The 21,095-nt window shown below is 38.8% G+C and overlaps 1 protein-coding gene and 1 pseudogene across 1 annotated transcript in view; both read right to left on the reverse strand.

The window, feature by feature from the left end:
- The window catches only part of LOC102813713 (alpha-N-acetylgalactosaminide alpha-2,6-sialyltransferase 3-like), a 929,267-nt gene that overhangs the window by 608,942 nt on the left and 299,230 nt on the right, over positions 1 to 21,095 (reverse strand). The window lies entirely within an intron of this gene.
- Positions 11,866 to 12,448, reverse strand: LOC102813319 (annotated as a pseudogene).

Consider the following 21,095-nt stretch of genomic DNA (forward strand, 5'->3'; position numbering starts at 1 on the left):
ACTATGGGTTAATGCACCAGACTGCAAAGCTGTTTGAACTATAAAGTCGGTGGTTCAAGCTCACCAGTTGCTCCTCAGAAGCTCTATATAGGGTCTCTATGGGTCAGAATTGACTCAATGGCATTTAACAACAACAAGACTGTGAGTCCTGGAATGACATTGTAAGACCAGCACTGGACTGCTAACCTCAAGGTCTGTGGTTCAAACCCACCAGGCACTTCTCAGAAACCTTAACAAGGTCACTATGAGTCAGAACCGAATCGATGGCACTTAATAACAACAACTAGACTGCGACACTGTAGGATAAGTACTGGGCTGTTAACCACAAAGTCAGCAGTTCAAATCAACCAGTCACTTGTCAGAAACTATACAGTGTCACTATTAGTCAAAACCTACTCGATGGCACATGAGACTAAGACAAGTGTCTTACTGAGATAACTCGTCTACAGCCATCTACCAAATTACAGACATGTTTAGAAGTGTGTGTTTTTGGAATAAATCTGTACATGTATGAACTTCAACCCTAGTAGTAATAATTTTTGAATTACCCTTGCATTTGCCATATTATCTTTTGCAATTTATATATCATTGATTACTTTTATCAGGAATGTATGAAAGAGTGTGTCTTCATTTTCTAGCTTTAAGCATTAAACAATTTTATTTAACCATTAACGATTTGAAAAAATTTTAAAAAAGACTGTCTCATATGAGCTTAGTTCTCATCTTTTTGGCTTAGTGATGGTGATGGTTGTGTGATGTCAGGTCTCTTCCGACTAGTAGCGACCCTCTATTAATAGGGTTTCCAAGGCGGTACATTTTTATGGGGGAAGAAAGCCTCATCTTTCTCCCAATAAGTGGCTGGTGCATTGAACTACTGACCTTGAGGTTAAGCAGTTGTTTCTAATCCACTACACTCCCAGGGCTCTTTCTGTGCTTACTAGGGAGGCTACAATTTCCCCAGTACATTTATTTTTCCCTTTGTATTTTCTCTTTTGTGAATTGTGAGTTCTTCCTTTCAGTTCCATTATCTATTCATGTTTTTTGGGATTTCTCAAGATTATTAACTTTATATTGAATATTTGGAGTCCTGGTGTGGTGCTGAAAGATATGCACTGGACTGTTAGCCATAAGGAACCGTAAACAGGGTGTCTATGAATCAGAAATGACTTGACGGCACTTATCTACAATAATACTCAAATATTTATTGTGAATATTTCTGATCTGCCTTTTGGTAATCTGGTTTATCCTATTTTTTCTTTGCTTTTAAACTTTCAAAATCCTTCCCTCTTCAGAGATCATGTTGTTGTTGTTGTTAGGTGTCATCAAGTTGGCGCTGACTCATAGCTATCCTTCGCACAACAGAAGAAACACTGCCTGGACCTGTGCCATTCTCACAAGCATTACATCTGAGCCCAATGCTGCTGCCACTGTGCCAATCCATGTCGTTGGGATAATTCCTCCACTATACCAAGCATGATATCTTTCTCCAGGGACTGATTCTTTCTGATATAGCTCCAAAGTATGAGAGACGAAGTCTGGCCATCCAGGTTTCTAAGGAGCATTCTGGCTGTACTTCTTCCAACACAGATTTGTTTGTTCTTCTGGAAATCCATGGTACTTTTAATATTCTTCTCCAACACCAGAATTCAAATGCATTAATTCTTCTATGGTCTTCCTTATTCATAGTCCAACTTTCACATGCATATGAGGCTACTGAAAATACCTTTGCTTGGGTCAGATGTACCTTAGTCCTCAAACTGACATCTTTGCTTTTGAACACTTTCAAGAGGTGTTGGGCAACAGATTTACCTAATGCAATATATCAATTGGTTTCTTGACTGCTGCTTCCATGAGTGTTGATACAAGCAAAATGAAGTCTTTGACAACTTCAATCTTTTCTCCATTTATATGTTATTTATTGGTTCAGTGGTGAGGATTTTTGTTTTTTGTACACTAAGGTGTAATCCATACTGAAGGCTGTGATCTTTTATCTTCATTAGTTAAATACTCTAAATCCTCTGCATTCAACAAGCACAGTATTATCTGCATATTGCAAGTTGTAGAAGTGTCTTCCTCCAGTCCTTAGGCCACAGTTTTAGTCATAAAATCCAGCTTCTAGGATTATTTGCTCAGCATGCAGATTGAATAAGTATGTTGAAAGAATACATTCCTGGTGCACAATTTTTCTGATTTTTAAATCATTCAGTGTCCCCTTGTTCTGTTTGAACGACTGTCTCTTAGTCTATGTAGAGGTTCCTTGTGAGCACAATTTAAGCGTTCAGGGGTATTCATTCTTTGTAATGTTATCTATAGCTTGTTATGATCCAAACAGTAGAAATCCTTTGCATAGTCAATAAAGCACAAGTAAACATCTTTCTTGTAATCTCTGCTTTCAGCCAAGATCCATCTGATGCCAGCAATGATATTCCTTGTTCCATATCTTTATATGATCATTATTAAACCTCCTTAGCTTTTCATGACACTTTTTTCCATTTAAGTTCTAATCACACAAATTTTTATTTTTGTATTTGATAAAAGATAAAAACAAAACTTGCTTTTCCCCAAATATCTAATTTTCACAATATTGTATATTGAATGATATTTTCCTTGCATTATGTATTTTTATCATATATATTAAATTATTTTATATAACAGAATATATATCTGTCTTAATTCAGAAACCTATCCAACATGGGCGACCCTGCTGATATTTGAAATGCCAATGGTACAGCTTCCAGCATCAGAGCAGTATGCAAACTGACAAATGGTGAGTCCTTTAAATAGTAACCCTTTGTCTCACACTACTAATCACTTTACCTTGCCATGTTTTTCCCAAAGGACTTTCCTCATCTCACATTTTATGTAATGTACTAATGTGTTAAGGTTTTGTCTTCTTTTGCTTTTGGTTTGTTTTGTCCCACTAGAACAGGGATGGGGAACATCCGGTTCGTGGGCCTTATATGAAACTATTTGGTCTGGCCCTGCCAAGGTAACCACAGTTTAGTTATTACATTAAGGATGAGTTAATTAAATGTTCGACCAAATATAGCAAAGCTAATTTTAAAATTGATAATTTAATTGCATGACCCGCGAATGATGTTGTAGTTATTATCCAAATGACCCTTGGAAGAAAAAAGGTCCGGAAACCTTGTACAGGGTTGCTATTAGTCGGAACTAACTCCACGGCACATAACAACAACAACAACAACTTCTGCACTAGAGTGTAAAGATCACTAGGAACAGTCATTTTTGCTGACTTTTTTTAGTGTTGTTGTAAAAAAAAACAAAACAATGTGCTAATCAATAATTATGAATTTATGAAGTTTTCTATTTATCTCTGCCTATCTCCACCTCTAATATTTTTTCTAATTCTAAGAAGTTACATCAAGCGTTACATTTCCATAAGGAGATCAGATCTTGTCCTCTGACCTCTTCTATTATAGCAAACCACCTCACCCCCACTCCATAGCTTGCAAAATCTTTCTCAGCAAGACAATCAAATACATGAGGGGAGGGAAACTTTTGTGTGCTAAACAGGAAGTCCTTTATTAACGACAGCCCACAAAGATATGCGTTCAAACAGAAGGGAGACTTCTTTTCAACTGCCATCAAGTAAGAAATCAATATAAGGATCAATTTATAAAATAAACAAGGCAGCCAATCCCAAAATGCAGTCTCAGTGATGCTCCTATGAAGTAGGTCAAAGCTACATAGTACCATCCATGTTCTTTAAACCCATCATCCCTTAGGGCCATCTCCGGGTCTGTTTGCTGAATTTAAACATGCTGACAATAAGATCTTTTGTTTCTCATGAGTAATATTTTTTCTTTCAAAGACTAAGAAATGCCAAATCCAAAAAAAAAAAAAATCTGAGATGCTTGCAATAGCTTTCAGATAAAGCTCTTTTAAGTGTGTGCTGACTAAGTACATGTTCTCTTTCTAAATGATGGCCACTTCCAGAGAGTATGGACCAATTTCTCCTGTACCTGATGCCCCAATCCACTCTCATCCTTTCCTTCCTCTTCCTTACCTGTCATCAACTGAGAGTGTGGTTCAAGTCTGGCTACAGACGTTTAGATTTCACAGACCAATACAGTCTAGAGTGTCTAGCAAAGATATTTTCTCAGGGACCACCAGCATCTGGGAAGCAATGTGTAAACCTCAGAATGATAAAACCTCAGAGGAGTTCTGACACTCAAACATGGATAAAATGGGAACATGGATCTGACCCTAACATGCTTCTTTAGATAAGGGTGAAAGTGAGGATCTCTGCTGGGTTTCAGGCATTCCTATATGGGGTTTCCTGCTAGTCCCAGCACTCCAGAGCAGTGATAGGAGAGAACACAGGGCTCATCAGCAATGTGATACAATTAGCATGTGGAGACTGTATTCACAGTGAATGTGGCACAGTTCAGAGTCTTCTCAGAACTACACAACTAGGTGTCCTTTTTTCTATTCTTTTCTGAATCCGTCAACAGCTTTTGCTGACCAGCAAATAGTACTTGGCAAGTCACCAGTCATGGCCTTATACTAAGAAAGGTATGATAGAACACTTAATCCTATAAATAACTGGGTAGCTATCAAATAAAGCTTTAGAAACGAGTGGTTCACAGGCTGAATTTGGTAGCTTGAAATAAGTATTTTTGGGGAGAAGGGTATGCCACTAAGTATTACGTGTGTGCGTGTTCGTGCATGTGTGTGTGTCCACACATTAATTGCCTATGTTTAAAAGTTGTGGAATTTATATGAGTCTGGATTTCAAACTTCTCTTGAAAATATCATATTAGATAACAAGGTCCCCTGATTCCAGTGTGGCCACCAGTGACGGGAATCCTGCGGAGACAGGCATACCCTCTCCCTGCCTTAAGTCATTTCCTGCCTGGACTCTGTAAGCATCTGAGTTGGAGACCACTGGCTTTGGAAGTGGAAGGTCATTTAAGCAAAAAAACCTGTGTAAGGCTGAAACCTTTCAGAGAAGGAAAACTCAGGTATCTTTCACTAAATGAACAACAGAAACAAGGTAAAACTACACCCAGTTCAAAGACTGTACCCAGTCAACCTGTGATATCCAAAAAATAAGGCAGTCTCATCAAGTTCCAATTTTCACAGGTTTCGTCTGATTCCTGGATGAACAGAAAGAGGCCTAGGAAATATTTACAATAAGAGTGGGAAGAGAAGACAAGAAACTGTTAGATGAAGCCAGGAATAGACTCTCTACCCACAATGTTACAGAATTCTACACATTTAGCTTCTTCACAGTTGACCACAGCTTAGAATTTGAGACCCAGGCAAAGTCATTTTTTGTCCCATTAATGAGATACATCTTTCAGTAGTAAAAACACTAAATCCCTTGCCATCCTGTGTGGTGCTGTGGGCTAATTCGCTAGATTGCAAAGTTGGTTTGATCCATAAGGCTAGTGGCTCAAGCTCGCCAGCTCCTACACAGAAGCCCTGTACTGGGTTGCATGGGTTGGAACCAACTCAATAGCACTTAACAACCACAGCACTAAATCCCAAGAAGCAATTAAAAAAGAAACAAGAGAGCAATTTATAGCAGAATAAAGAACCAAAATATATGATGTTGTTGTTAAGTGCCGTCGAGTCGGTTCCGACCCATAGCGACCCTGTACAGGGTTTCCGAGGGTGTAAATCTTTACGGGAGTAGAAAGCCTCATCTTTCTCCCGCGGAGCGGCTGGTAGTTTCGAACCGCTGACCTTAAGGTTCACAGCCCGATTCGTAACCACTACGCTACCAGAGCTCCTTAAAAATTGTGCTGGGGTCTAAATATTCTGGCTGATGGCAGGAGAGGGACATTGACAAGTGAATTATAAAGCTGTGAGTCTACTCAGACTCATAGTAACCCCATGAACTCTGCTTTATAGGGTTTTCAATAGTTGATTTTTTTAACAGTAGGTTGCCAGGCCTTTTTTCTGAGTTTCTATGGAATGATCCATCCAACCTTTTAGTTAGCAGCTGAGTGCATGGATCATTTGCACCACCAGGAACTCTAAGGAAAACACGACTACATCCTAAGAAAAGGGTATCAAATGCATTACCATCAGATAATGTCCTTAATTTCCAGCTGAACTACTGTGCCTCCTGAAGTTTTGTTGTTTTATTTAAGTTGTTATTAAGTTATGGGAAACATTAAGCTATATGAAAATGAAATTCCTGGTTCGAGTTTAATGCATAAATACCCCAGCTTTGAGATTGCGGGGCTCAATTTCTTTCTCTCTCTTCAGATTAAGATCAGCCATACATGACTGTTTGGGGTGGAGGCTGCAGGGAGAGGCTGAGGCTACCATCCTGAGTTCCAACATGATTATTACAACTACCATTGCTTCTCACAGTGGCACTCACTGTCCTCTTGCACAATTTATTGCTTTCGCTGTTATTCTCTCTTAAATCTGCATTAAGCATCATCAAGACAAATTCTGGCAACTACGTGACAATCCCACTTCTATTTCTGCATGTCGCTGATACAGAGTTCTGTGTGGTCTGAGTGAAATTAATGGCAAATCCATTTGACAAAGCAAAACAAATCTTGAATTAACAAACAGCACCACTACCACTTCTCGGTTTATTAGCAGAGAAAGATATATTCCATGCATTTTCTTCAGTTCAATATCTTATCTGTATCAAAATGAGGAACAAAGAGCTCATCACATCAATAATGGAATTTCAAGCAGCAGTGAGGATAGGACTACAATTTTCTTTCCTACATAAATGGAGATCTGTGAGTTCTATGGGGAATGGGCTGTTTCCCGACAAATCAATTAAAAAATTATAGAGCGTTTTTGCTGTTGAATCAGATGGACATGAGAACCTGATGTGATTCCTTCCTCCCTCTCTATATTGCAGAAGGTAGAAATTGGAATATTTTTTTCATGAGGCATTGACTACATGCTTATATCAAAGCAGCCAGTCATTACAGCGCCTGCCAGTATTTCTGTAAGAAATCCTATCTGAAGAGGATTTACAGAATATTGGCTGCATTCGATTCACAAAGAGCTGATTTTAAAGCCAGGGACTTGGTTGCTGTGAATTCATTCCATCTGCATATCACACACAGAACAAAGTCAATTGTAGGGCCTCTAACCCTTAGCAATCTTACAGAGGTGATAATTAAGCGAATGCTTTCTTTCCTTCAGAAAATGATATCTGTATAAGCATTCCTAGAGCAAGATGGCATTGAGTTCTGTCTTGTGGATGATTTAAATGGTTTCTTGATGTTCCAGAAAGAGTTAACTGAGTTCATATGGTGAAAAATCAGTAGTTTCTTTTCTTGTAATCCAAAGAGATAAAGGTCATCCTGTAAAGGCAGCACTGAGTTATGTAGAAAAATGTATCTCTAGATACGATAATCTGCTGGAAAAAGTACTAGAGTTACAGTCAAGAGGCTAAGAGTGTAGTTGCATCACTAGTTAGCTGGATGTTGTTAGGGCCAAAGATTTCTCCATTTTGTTTCAATCACCTGTCAAATGGCTACAATATCTTCAGCTAGCTATTTCACAGGGACTTGCTGAGGTTCTATTAGCTCAAAGAATATGACAGAGCCTAGATCACATCAGTTGTTATTTTAATGTGATGAATCAGCATCACCTCAGAGCAAAACCAGGCTCTAAGGGTGGATTCCAGGATCTCCTGACAGCACTCCCCATCATCTACCCAGCCACTCCACTGTAAGCAATTTCTTATTCCATCTCGAGGATGGATTTAACTAAGTGGATCCTGCAAGGTACTTTGAGCAACTCACAGAAAGAGACATTTGAAGCACAAATTATTATTTTTATAGAGGATATTATAAGAGCAGGGCAGCAGTTACTACAATTACCATTCAGTAAAGAATCTCCTTAAGTGAATATGGCAGACGTGCTTGGTGAACTGAACTATATTCATGGGTCTTAAAGGTTTAAACCAATAACACCTATGTAGATAATTTGATGGCTATAATAAATATAGACAGATAGGTTCATTACTACAAATGAATTCAGTGCCGTATGAAGAAAAATGAAACTGACTACTGTTATGCTGATGTGGCTGCCTAGAGTTAACCCCAACTCCCTCCTGACACCTTCCCAGCTTGTTCCAAGTAATAGAATTTCAGTCTATTACCTACTTGCTAAGAAGTTTCCTCATCTGTAAAATGAGAGAGATAGAGGAAATCTCTAAGGCTCCTTCCTGCACTACGAATATATGATAGCTTCTGTGTTTTCTATACAATGCTGAGAGCCTCCTTCAGGACTTTTGGCAACCTTCTCTTTTTTCCTGCTCCAGTACTCTGATTGTAGCAGTTTCACGTAATATGATTTGCTCATCCAATGACTTTCAGTTGCTTTTCTAGTTCACACCTTCCTCCTCCTTTGACCAAATGCCACGGCAAGATGCCAGTCCGGCACACAAGCTAATCAACAGATAAAAAGTGGAAAAAGAATGCTTCGCAGGTCCTCAGGAAAGGTGACCCTGACCTTGGTTTAATGAGTGATACTAACACATAAAAAATAATGTGTCAGCTGCCAGAGAAGTACACCCGAGAACATGGTGTTCTGAGGGACAGATGTGTTTACTCAGTACCTCCAAAAGAAAGAAATACTGAGAGGAGAAACGAAACCAATTCCATTACCAGAAAGGGATGTGTTGTTACAAAGCATGGATATTTTGTCACGTTACCAGAACTTGAGTATTATGTGCTTAAATGACTTCCTTTCTTAATTGAAGCTATGCTCACTAACCTCCTGAGATTGGTTTCTGAGGAACCTCAATGAGGGAATGGGGAGGGAGACAGAAGACTTGATGAGGGGGCCAAAAGGAGCCTTTGAAATGGGGATTTGACAGGCAATAATTAAAAAAAAAAAAAAGATATTACATAAGAATCCAGTCTGATTTTTAGACCAGTCGTGATAATATTAATATATAAAGTATTTACTGAGCACTTTGCATGCATGTACTGGCCAATTTAATCAGCATAGTACAAATATTTTATGAGGAAGATCCCATGCTAATGTAAGGAAACTGGAGCTGAGGGAGATTAAGTAACTTGCCTTAGGTTACAACATGAAAAAGTGGCAGAGGACTTGAGCCTTAATCTCTACATTGTTTGTTGTTCAGCCAACTTACTTTTCACAAGGCAGAGGCTGAAGTGGGTGACCTGGAAAATCCATTTCTATACTCACGAAATTAAAGACCAGGTCTGAAAAATGATGGCTCAAAAAGAATTCAAATAAGGTCCTTGTTTGAAACGGGCCTAGATAATATCCTCATGGCTATGACCTTCAAATCACCACATATCCAAGCATCCAGAGTCTCTGATAAAAGGAAATGCGTCTCCATCAAGATCATAACAAATGTGAAACGCCACTCTCAAAGGATGGGAAATACCATCTGTAAATGTATCCTAAAGTTTTGAAAGAGGAAGTGGGTAATGGTTGGGCAGATTACATCCTGAAGGATGATGAAACCTGCTCCCCACTTCATTTTATATCCTACCACAGGCAGTGGTGGTTCTGTGGAAGAAGGCTTGCCGTACATGTGAGAGACCAGGTTCAATTCCTGGACAATGCACCACACAAAGAGTCATTACCCATCTGTCAGCAGAAGTTTGTTTGTTGCAGTAGTTTTGAACAGGTTTCAGTGAAGCCTCCAAGCTAGGAAGAAAGATCTGGGAGTCTACTTTTGAAAATCAGCCCAAAAAAACCCTATGGATCACAATAATCTGATCCCACTATGCATAAGATCACCATGAGTCAGGGGCCAGCTCAGCAGCAGATAACAGCTGCAGCATGATGCTTTTAGCATTTCCATTTTATTTCTGGTTCCACTGCCAGACTTCCTTACTTCAAGCCTAATGATTACCATGGCCTCCTAGTTAGTTTATTCCAATCCTTACCACCTTTGCTTTGTAGTCCAGTATTAGAATTTATGCATTTCAATCAGGAGATCAGATTCAATTCCAGCTATCACATTTTATGAAGAGCCACTATCCATCTATCGATGGTGGTTTGAGTATTGTTATGAGGCTAAATAGGTTTCAGCAAAGTTTCCAAACTAAAATGGACTATGAAGAAAGGTCTGGCAACGTACTTCCAAAAAATAGCTAGTGACAACAGTAGTCTGAGCTTCAACCAATCACAGGAATGGCTGCAGAATTGTTCATTCCACTGTGCATGAGGTCGGGGCAATTCTACAGCAAGCTAATGACCACAACAATATCTCATCTGATACTTTGTAGACAGTCCAGTCTCTTGACTATCGTTTTTATCATAAAACTTATTTGGATGATCCAAATATCAATATCAAAGAAGAGCCATCACAACTGACAAAGTAATACACTCCTCTGCGTCCCTCTGTACATCCTTCTTTTAATACCATAAGACTAAAGTAAATGTTACCAGTGTCTTTACAAATGCACATTTTCATAAAAACCGATCGCAATAATGCACAGTGCAGTAGCATGTCTCAGAACTGAGTTTTGGTGTCAGTGAAAGCTTGGTTAGAGTCCTGGTTCCACCAACCCAACCTTGGAAAATGTGATTCATCTTAATGAGCCTCAGTTTTCTCAAATGTAAAATGGGAAATGAGAGTGTCTTTCTCACAGGATTGCTGTGATGGCTAGGGGGTAATTGGTAAAGGATGTTTGGCATATTGTTCTGGAACACAGTAGGTGCTTAATAAACCTTAGCTGCATCATGTCATCATTATTACAGCAATATGACTAGGTAGATAAGAGCTGGAGTCATGAGTACACAGTTCAGAAAACTGAAAATTATAAGGAAAGGTCTCTAGAAATTTCACCACAGTCTTCTTTCCATGTGAAAAACATTTACTTGATGCAATTGTTAAAACCACTAGAGGTTCAGCATCCAATTCATTTTTGAAATTTTCACCAGCCATTGCTAGAATAAAAGACTAGAACGGCAGAGGCAAATATTGATTAGTACAGTAGTTTTTCAAACTTCTTTGATCAAAAAAAATATTGACTGAGTCTCTCTTATGTGCCAGGCCCAAATATGAGTGACACATCCGTGTCCTTAGAGATCTCATGTCCTCATGTCCAGTTAGAGGACGTGTATGTTGGGTTACAGTCATGGTGATTGTTCCTGTTGTTAGTACCTGCTCTATGCCAACATCTGTGCTAAGCCCTTTGAATTCATTATTTTATTGGTTTTTCAGATTATTCCTTAAAGGCAGCTTGTTGTTCTCATTTTTCATATGAGGAAATGGAGGCTTAGAGAGGATAGGTAGCATGTCTAGGAACACCAAGCCAGTACTTAAACCTGGGTCTGGCTGGCTTTACCACCTGGGTGCTCACCACTGTGTAGGCCTCTCCTGATAGTCTCAGAATCACTAACACTCAATTTTCATCACAAAGTGTCTGAGATACAGACTACAGCAATTCTCAGTTGGGAAATGTATCTAATTATGGGGAAAAAACAACAAACTGGAAATACCTGGAATATCCACTGATAAAAAATAAATAAATGAATGAATAAATTATGGTCCACTCTAAACCAATAAAAGAATGTTAAAATAAATTCTGGCATATGAAAACTCTATTATGCAGCTATTTTAAAAAGAAACATATGTACTGACTTGGATGGCTATTCATGGCATATTGCTAAGTTAAAATAAACTATCCCTTTTAAACAATAATAAGTCCAAGTGAATTAAGGGAGAGGCAAATCAGTATATTAAATTTAATCTGAACCTGTAACTAATTTTCTGAAAATTTATCTTGATTTATCTTCAAACTAAAATGCACTTTTTTTTTTTTTTTTTAAGATAAATTGTATTTCATCAAAAATACCACCAAAAGGATTATTAGGGATCATCTGGCCTTGTTTCCATAGCTGGATACCTTTTATATATTACTTATCAGCCTGTTGGATGGTTCTTTTTTCAGACACATAGATACCATCCAAAAATTTTCAGATAGCCTTGTCAGTTTGTTGTTGTTGTTAAGTGCCTTGTTGTTAACTGTTGTGGCTTGCTGAATTAAAGCAGCTGAATTTGATACAATTTTAGTATCATTTCCTTCAAGAATGAATTCATTTTTCTGGGCTTGAGATATTGAACAGGCAACACCTGCCCTCATCTGAACCATACAGATGTATTTTCACCCAGGAAGTTTCAGATTTCAACAAGAGACCAGCTCCCTTGGATAACATTGATGGGGAAGTGAGCATACACAGACTTCATCTTGTAAAGGAAGCCCAGTGTAACACCCTTGATCATATATATTCTGCACATGACACAGAGAGTGCAATCCAGAGCCATTTCTTTTCTATTTCCACACCACTTGTCAACACGGAGCCTCTCCTTTTTCTTTCCAAGCAGACTGAAGTCCCGCCACAAGCTTCCTCTGGGGTCCTTCACAATAACTGTGCATCCCTTCAGAGTGTGCACCATTCCAGAGATGTCAAAAGCCTGGCTGCTAAGAATGGTCTTCATTCTTGCACTAGATACAGCAAAGAAAGCCTAAAAAACATTTTTAGTAGAAACTGTACTCTATGAAGCATACAAAAAATATAGTGAAGTGGTAAGAACACAAGTTTTAAATTCAGACAATCCCAAACTCATTTCTCATTTCAACCACTTAGTAGTTGTAAGTTTGAGCAATTTTATAGTTGTTGTTTAGTGCTGTGGGATCAGTTCAGACTCAAAGTGACCCTCTATAGGGATTGACTCCATGGCACTAAACAACAATAACAGCTCTGGTAGTATGGTTATGAGTCAGGCTGCTAACCTCAAGGCCAGCAGTATGAAACTACCAGTTTGAAAAGACATTTCATGAGAGAAAGATAAGACTTTCTACTCCCATAAAGAGTTACAGCCACAGAAACCCTATACAGGGTTGCTATGAGTCAGAACTGACTCCACGGCACACCACCACCACCACCACCACTACTATAACTTAGGAGCCCTAGTGTCACTATGGTTAAGCACTCGGTTGCTGACAGAAAATCAGCAGTTCAAACGGACCAGCAGTCCCATGGGAGAAGAAAAAAACTGACAATCTCCTCCCATAAAGACTATAGTCTAGGAGACCTTATGGGTCAGTTCTACCCTGTCCTGTAGGGTAACCATAGGTTGAAATTTACTTGGCAGTACACGACAATGACAATATGACTTTAACTACTATCTATTACCTTAAGAGTCCTGGTGCGACACTGTGGGACACCACTGGACTGCAAACTTCAAAGCTGGTGTTCAAACTCATCAGCCACTCTTCATAGACCCTAAACAGGGTAGCTATGATTTGGGACAGACTCGACAGTTCTTAACAACAACAAATTGCCTTAAAACTCAGCCTTTATTGGAAACAGAAATCCTTCTGCAGACAGACATTTAAAAGGCTACTGCCATAAAGAATGTGCTCAGCTTCCAGGAAGATACTTGTGAATGCGTGGGCCAGAGAATAAATGACATCTGATTTCCTATTCCAACATCATCCCGTTTCAGCACTTTCTGATTAAGCAGCCACATGGTGCTATCTAGCTGCCTGGCTTCCCTCCCACATTTTCACACCAGAATTATTCCAAATGTGAGGCATGGTTCCCAAGGTGTTCCACTTGCCATGATCACAGATCCCCAATAGGTCTTTAGGTTCGAAGGCCCTAAAGCAGGTGAGGCAATTAGCTCAGTGAGCACAGCTAGGTTACGCCATGCTCAGTCAGAAAAAGAAAGAAGGAAGCAAAAAGAGACAAGAGAGAACAAAAAGCCAGTCTCCATTCACCCTCTGTGGTCTCAGCCTCTAGAGCAACTATATAAATGAAGTTCATTTTTAAATTTGGAAAAGTGCTTCCTGAAGTTTTGGATAATCCCAACTGCTTTGTCAACCAGAGGAAATAAATACAAACTCATCAATAATGAACATGGTACCACTCAAATTCAACTAATTCAACTTCAGAGACTGACTAGATCCAAGTACTTATATCTGTTGTTTTTGTTAAGTGTCTTCCAGTCAGTTCAGACTCATAACAACCCTGTATAAGGTTTCTGAGGCTGTAAATCTGTGTGAGAGCACAAAGTCTCATCTTTCTCCCACAGCGTGGTTGGTGGGCTTGAACCATTGTCCTTGTGATTTGCAGTCCAGTGATTTGCCTTATAAAGCAACTGCACTCTCATTTATATCCTATTAGACCAAAATGAACACACCAGCTACAATCAAGTCGATTTCCACTCATGGCAACCCCCTGTCTTTAACAGCATTAAAGATCACAGCACATGTGGCCTCCAGATGCACGGCCCCATTTCATTAATAATTGTACTTACAGCACTCTGTGGAATATTGGTTGTTCGTACATTATTTCACCAAGTTGATTCTACCTCATGGTGGTCCCACTTGACAGAGTAGTTCTTTGTCATAGGATTTCCACGTAGTGGTTACGAATTTGGCTGCTAATCTTAGGGTCAGCAGTTCGAAACTACCAGCTGTTCCATGGGAGAAAGATGAGGCTTTCTGCTCCGGTAAAGATTTACAGGTTCGGAAATCCTATACAGGGTTGTTATGAGTTAGAACCGACTCCACGGCACATAACAACAATAACACAATCTTTATGGAAGCAGTTTGCCAGGCTCTTCGTTGATGGCTCTGCTGTGTGGGTTCAAACCATTAACCTTTAGGTGAAAAGCATTTGCAGTACCTATGGACCTTTAAAGGGAGATGCTGGTATTAAACAGTAGGCTTAATACATTGTATTACATAAGAGTAAAGGGCTTAATTTCAGTTAGAGAATGATAATGCTGGTAGTGGTGATCACAATAGCAGATGCCTGGCGCTATGCTAAGTGTTTTCTCTAACAACCCATACAATAGATGTTATCATACAAGACAAACATAGAAAAGTTGCATAATTCACTTGATGTTATTCACAGTCAGTGGTGAGCCAAAATGCAGACCCAGGAAATCTCTGCGCCAGTCTAAGCTCTTACAAATATAATACCTTAGTCTATTTGATTTTTCTGCCATTAGAATTTCCCATTGCTTCAGCCATCTTTGACTCTGTGTACGGAAATTGTAACCCAGAGCATTTCATTCTAATGCACCTCACCTACATATTTAAGTTCTTCATCTCCTAGAAGAAATCACTACCATTTCAGCTGAGCGTCATAATCCTATATTCTTTCAGAACATGTATGCATCTTTTATTCTCCTGAATGAGGTTTTGTTTATAGCATGTAAGATTGGAAAATGGACTTGAAATGGCAGGGAGGATTATCAATCTTCTTATAGGAGCAAGTCATTCTCACTATATTTCAAAGAGTTCCTTGAAGCCCTTACTTCACTAAAAATTTCAGAGGAAGTAATTTTTGAGGGCCACAAGTACATCTCAAAAGATTTTCTGTTGGGCTTTGTGTGTGTGTGTGGTCTGCCACATAACCTGGTGATTTCAATTCTTTCAGTTGCATTATACATCATCCTGTCCTGCATAGTCTGAATTCTTCATTTGCATTGTGTTTTCATAATACCAGATCCTTATTTCCAGGTAGACCCATGTCCCTTGGGTACTGAAACCACAGGAAGCTATGCATATCCAACCCCACCCCACATACAATACACAAACTCTTCGCTGTTCAGTCATTTCTGATTGATGGCGTTACAGAGTAGAACTGCTCTCTAAGGTTTTTCTTAGTTAAAACCCTTATAGCCACAGATGCCAGACTTTTCTTTTATGGTGCCTCTGTTATTGTTGCTATTAAGCATCACTGAGTTGGTTCAGACTCACAGCAGCCCTGTATATGGTTTCCGAAGAGCAGCTGGTGTATCTGAACAGCCAACCTTGTGGCTAACAGTCCAGTACTTATCCTACAGGTGCCTCAACATGGGTCCAAACCACCAACCTTTGAGTTACTAATTGAAGACAAACTGTTTGCACCACCCAAGGACCTAACTTTTCTCACAACACCTTATATACAGCCATGGACCATATACTATCCATTCAGGCAATGGCCAACCACATGTATATATGGGTCCCATAATATTATAATTAAATTCAGAAACCCTAATCAGAGAGCAGAATATAGCAAACACAACAGCATCCCATATACAATACAGGTATCTCGTGTCTCTTATATAGAAAGCAATTGCATTGCCAGGTGTATAATGGTAAAGTACATATATAACCTATAATACATATGAAAAGGTTTCATAACATTTAAAGAAAATTTCAGTAATCTTTTTATTTCATTTTTCACAAACTTTTTGAACTCCTCCTTGTATGTCATAATAAATACCTATGCTACTGGCTTTATGTCCTGTACTGTAATTTCTATCTAAAATGTTTGCCATGTAACAATATGCTGCCATGTATACAAGTATGCTTCAACTTGTAGGCAGCAGTATCCAATTGTGGAAAGGGCATCTCTTGAGTGTTGTAGTAGTATCTCTCTGTTTCATTTTCTTTATCAAATATTGCTGTGAAGTTCATCATGGCTCCCAAGCACAGTAAAACCAGCAAGAGGCAAAGTAGAAGTAGTCATTTGGAAATGAAACAAAGGTTGTGAAACAACATGAAGGTGGAAAATCAGTGAATACTATAGCTTGAATTTTAGGCATATCACACTCAACAAACACAATGATCCTCAAAATCAAAGAAAAATTTCTCCCAACTCTTATAGAATCTAGATTGCTGAAAGCTATAAGACTAACTAAATGTGAGAAAGACCTTTATCAGATATGGAGAAATTTCTAATGACAAATATTGAGGACCAAATGCCCCTCTCAGCATGTTGACGATCACTACAGAGACACAGAGCTTCTTTTGAGATGTTTACTGTCAAAAGCAGGACCAGATTACAATACAGTGTTGACAGATCCTTCAAGTCACATAATGTCTTATTTTACAGAAAGTAATGTGGACGTTATATAATGTATGATGGTATAGCAAGCACTCCAAAGAAAATTTTTAAGTCAGAGATCATTTATTTTTTAAGCAAAATCAAAATCTCTGAAACTTGACATTCTAGATTACACTTCAATATTGTTTCGTCCCAGGGGAGCCTTCAAGTGACAATAAAATTGATTTCCTCCCACAGCAAAACCTGAATTTCTCATGCCTCTGGAATTATCTACCTAGATGTAAACCCATCCATTCTACAGGTCCCCATTCCTTTAAAGAGCTAAGGATACAAGGACCAGAGGAAGCAAGCGTTGATGTGAATATTTGTCCTTCCAGTTTAATGCCCATTTTGTAAGGGCATATAGTGTAATTTATCAACTGAGTTGTGTACTACCTTGAACGTGTTTAATAAACATTTATTGAATGGATGTCTTCTTCCAAAAATATTAAACATAACACCTCATCTTATTTTGTAATTGAATTTCACTATAAAAATTGGATAAGTTTATGACAGTAAAACTTTATATTACATGGGAATCAGGTTAATTAAGCGTCAATTTTACTTGAAAAACTTACCGGTATACTTGATGTTGTAAATGCTGTTAAGTCAGTGCCTACTCATAGGGACTTGTAGGGTTTCCAAGGAGAAGCTGGTGGTTCTAAACTATCAATCTTGTGGTTAGCAGTCCAGTGCTTATCTTACAGTGCCACACAATTTTAATATGAAGGAAGCATTGCAAGGTACTTATTGTTTTTAGGTGGGACACAAATGCTAAGAGGTCATAGTAGTTACAGACTCATGCTCACAAGTAGGCCTCAGACACCAGAGTCTGAGTCAGAAGGAGGCCAAATGGGCAGGGCTTCCAGCATGAGCAGCTCCACTTTCATCTGTTGTATGGATTGGAATCTGCATAAGATTCCATTTGCTGAAAGGAAAAGCAACCAGGGGTATAAAGATACTGGACAAAAATATAGTAACATCATTTTGTCACATTCATTTTTCCCATCTCATTCAACAGAATACCCTGCAACTCTTTCTATGCTTCTATCAACTGTGACTCTCAGCCCCTAATAGTAACTACCAGCTTTCATTAGTGAAGAGTGTAGTTTAGGTCAAGAAGACATGGACAGACAGAATCAGAGGTAATGAAACAGCAAGCGGGGACAGATTTACTGCAATATTCATTAAGTAGGAGGATAATATAACTAATAACACCTAAAAATATTTTGGAATAAATCAGGTGCTAACAAAACCAATGCTTTGCAAACATGACCATGGTTTAGAATAGTTTACGGAGCTCAGTGCCCATAATCCACCCAGATTTACTGAATTAAAATTTCCAGGGCTAAGAACCTATATATTAACCAAGCCCCACCAAATTATTCTGATGCACACATAGGCTTTAGAGGTATTATTAAAAACAACATCAATGTCATGGTATGATTTCTTGGCCATGTTTTTCCTATGAAATGAATTTCTATAAATTAAGATGTACAAAGACATTTTGGTTGGTTATAGTAAAACCTTCCAACATACCCCCTCCAAGAAAATGAGCTGTCTGTTTTTAAAATGCGGGGTTCAAACCATATTGCTCACAGGCCCTCTGTATAAACATGGCATTAGGATGCAATACCGCTCTGTGAAAGTTCTATACTTGCAACAGGAAAGAAAATTCTATGGCTTATTCATAATAACGAGCTGCTTTCTGACAATTGTCAGATTTTCTCAATGCTGAAATGTGGAGAGTCATCAAAACCAATTGCTAGCCAGACATCTGGTTTTGTAAGTTTCTTTAGAAATATAATCAGTAGCCCTGAATATGGACAGGATATTCAGAGCATTGTGAATGCTTCAGATTACTCTGATTCTAACTTTTGTGACTGGAGTATTTTCCCTGCTCCTGTATAATCACTAATCACTATTCAGTGTGTCCTTTTATCACTTACACAGCACTTGTTTCCCCAAATTTCCTGGTGATCAGAAAAAGAAAGAAAGGAAAAAAAAAAATCCCAAGTTAATTTCATGTGTTCCAAATGTTATGCTCTCTGAACCATTTTCTTAGAGGCATCTTCTGTCATTCTGTGAATCCAAAATACATACCAAAAGAGAAGACAGTTTCACATTTACTAAACACACACACACAACATCCAACACTCCACTTCTCCCCAAATTCTCATTATAAAAATTGGCTTATATTTTATTTTCAGATGACACAATTTAAACTCACGGAAGCAGTAGGATGCCACTTATGCTATGATTTTAGCACACAGTCACACTGCTGGAAGGCAAATTGTCCAAGAACACGCCTTTATTTCAGTAGCTACTTTCAGCACACATAAAGGGGGTCTCTTGCCACCTATCCGTTTCAGAGTCTTTATGCTATGATTCTAAGAAATATTCCAAATATTTGACCTTCTCTTACATGAGAATTGTCCTTAAAAACTATTACAGTTTTTTAAAGTGAATGGATTTGCAATCTTTTTAACAGCAATTGTTCCAAAGGAGGAAAATTGAAGGGAGGGAAAGTCATGATCTTTTTCAAATCACCAAGGTTATTTAACACTTTGTAAAAACACAGAATAGAAATATATACATTTAAATTATTTTAAAGTACCTTAATATTTATTTGTAAAATATTGTTGTTGTAGTTGTGACATGTAGTCAAGTCGATCCTGATTCAAAGCGACCCTGTTATAGGGTTTCCAAAAAGCAGCTAGTGGGTTTGAACTGCCGACCTTGCCAAACCAGATTACTTCAATTTTGCCAAGCTAGATCTAGGGTCCTTAACAGCTTTTCATAGTACAACATTAGTGTGTGCATATAGTGCATGTGTATGTGTGTGTGTGAGAAAGAACACATTTTACAATTGACAATCTTTAAAATAAATACTTTCATTCTATTTTTAGTCTATATCAGTCTATGTTTTGCTTTTCCTTTTCCTTAAAAGAAGTCCTTGTAGCAACACATGTATTTGACTGTTCTTTTCTTTTCTTGTCTTTTATATTGCTTTTTGCTTTTATCCTTTTTATTTCCTACCCTCTTAGTTTCCAATTATTATTCAGGAATAGATACCCTTTTCTGGCATAAAAGAGAAGATAAGGTTCATCCCAGAATTTTCTACTGGAGCAAGTCTGTAGCAAGGAGGTCCACACTCAAATGCATTCAGGCACCAGAGAGACTACAAAGGAGTAAAACAGACAGGACACAAAACAATAATAAGGAGCAATCAGGACTGTAGCAAACTACACTTGAAAGTCACTTTTTGTTAAATGATATCAAGTCAGTTCCAACCCATAACAACCCTCCAAGGAGTGGCTGGTGAGCTTGAACTGCCGACCTTCTGGTTCAAGCCAACTTTGCAGTCCAGCACATTAACACACCAGGACTCCAAGGAAATTAAATTTATATTTATACGTTGTTGTTGCTAAGTGCCTTTAAGTTGGTTCCTCACAGCAACCAAGTATAGAGTTTTTAAGATTGTATATCTTTGTGGGAGTAGAGAGCCTCATCTTTCTCTCTCAGTGTGACTGGGAGGCTTGAACTATTAACCTAGTGGTTTGTTGTTGTTATTGTTAAGTGCCATTGAGTCGGTTCCAACCCATAGCGACCCTGAACAGGGTTTCCGAGGCTGCAAATCTTTAAGGGAGCAGAAAGCCTCATCTTTCTGCCACGGAGCAGCTGGTAGTTTCAAACTGTTGACCTTGTGGTTCGCAGCCGGATTCATAACCACTACACTACCAGAGCTCCCGACTCAATGGCACTTAGCAACAATACTGCTTGTAGCCCAGTGTTTATTGGACAGAGTCACTGAGTTCCCCTAAATTGATATAATCAAACAAAGTAATTTTAAAAAAATGTATATAGTCCAGGAAAGGCTCCATGGGGGAGGGATTGAACACCCAGAGAAGCTGTGCTCAAGGAGCAACACCAGAGCTCTGGTTCTAGCATAAGATACAGGGCGTCAGTTTCCCACATGCACAAGTGGAAAAATCGCTATATAAAGGAACATACAGAGAATTAGGAATCGCTCCAGACTGGATTCCCTCTGTGGGCACCACGCCCAGGTGGAGTTCAGAGGGCGGGGCTACAGCCAGACTGGCAGAGGGAACCAGCACTAAAAGTGGTGCAGTGACATTTGCAAAAGGAGGTGCGGGGTGATTCTACACATTTTTTCTCCTCTTCCCTGTCACACCTTCTTTGTCCAGCCCAGATGCCTTCAGGAGGGTGAGTGTGCACCCCTCCCCCCAACACTCAAA

This window comes from Chrysochloris asiatica, unplaced genomic scaffold (assembly GCF_000296735.1).
Source record: "Chrysochloris asiatica unplaced genomic scaffold, ChrAsi1.0 scaffold00002, whole genome shotgun sequence".
NCBI lineage: Eukaryota > Metazoa > Chordata > Mammalia > Afrosoricida > Chrysochloridae > Chrysochloris > Chrysochloris asiatica.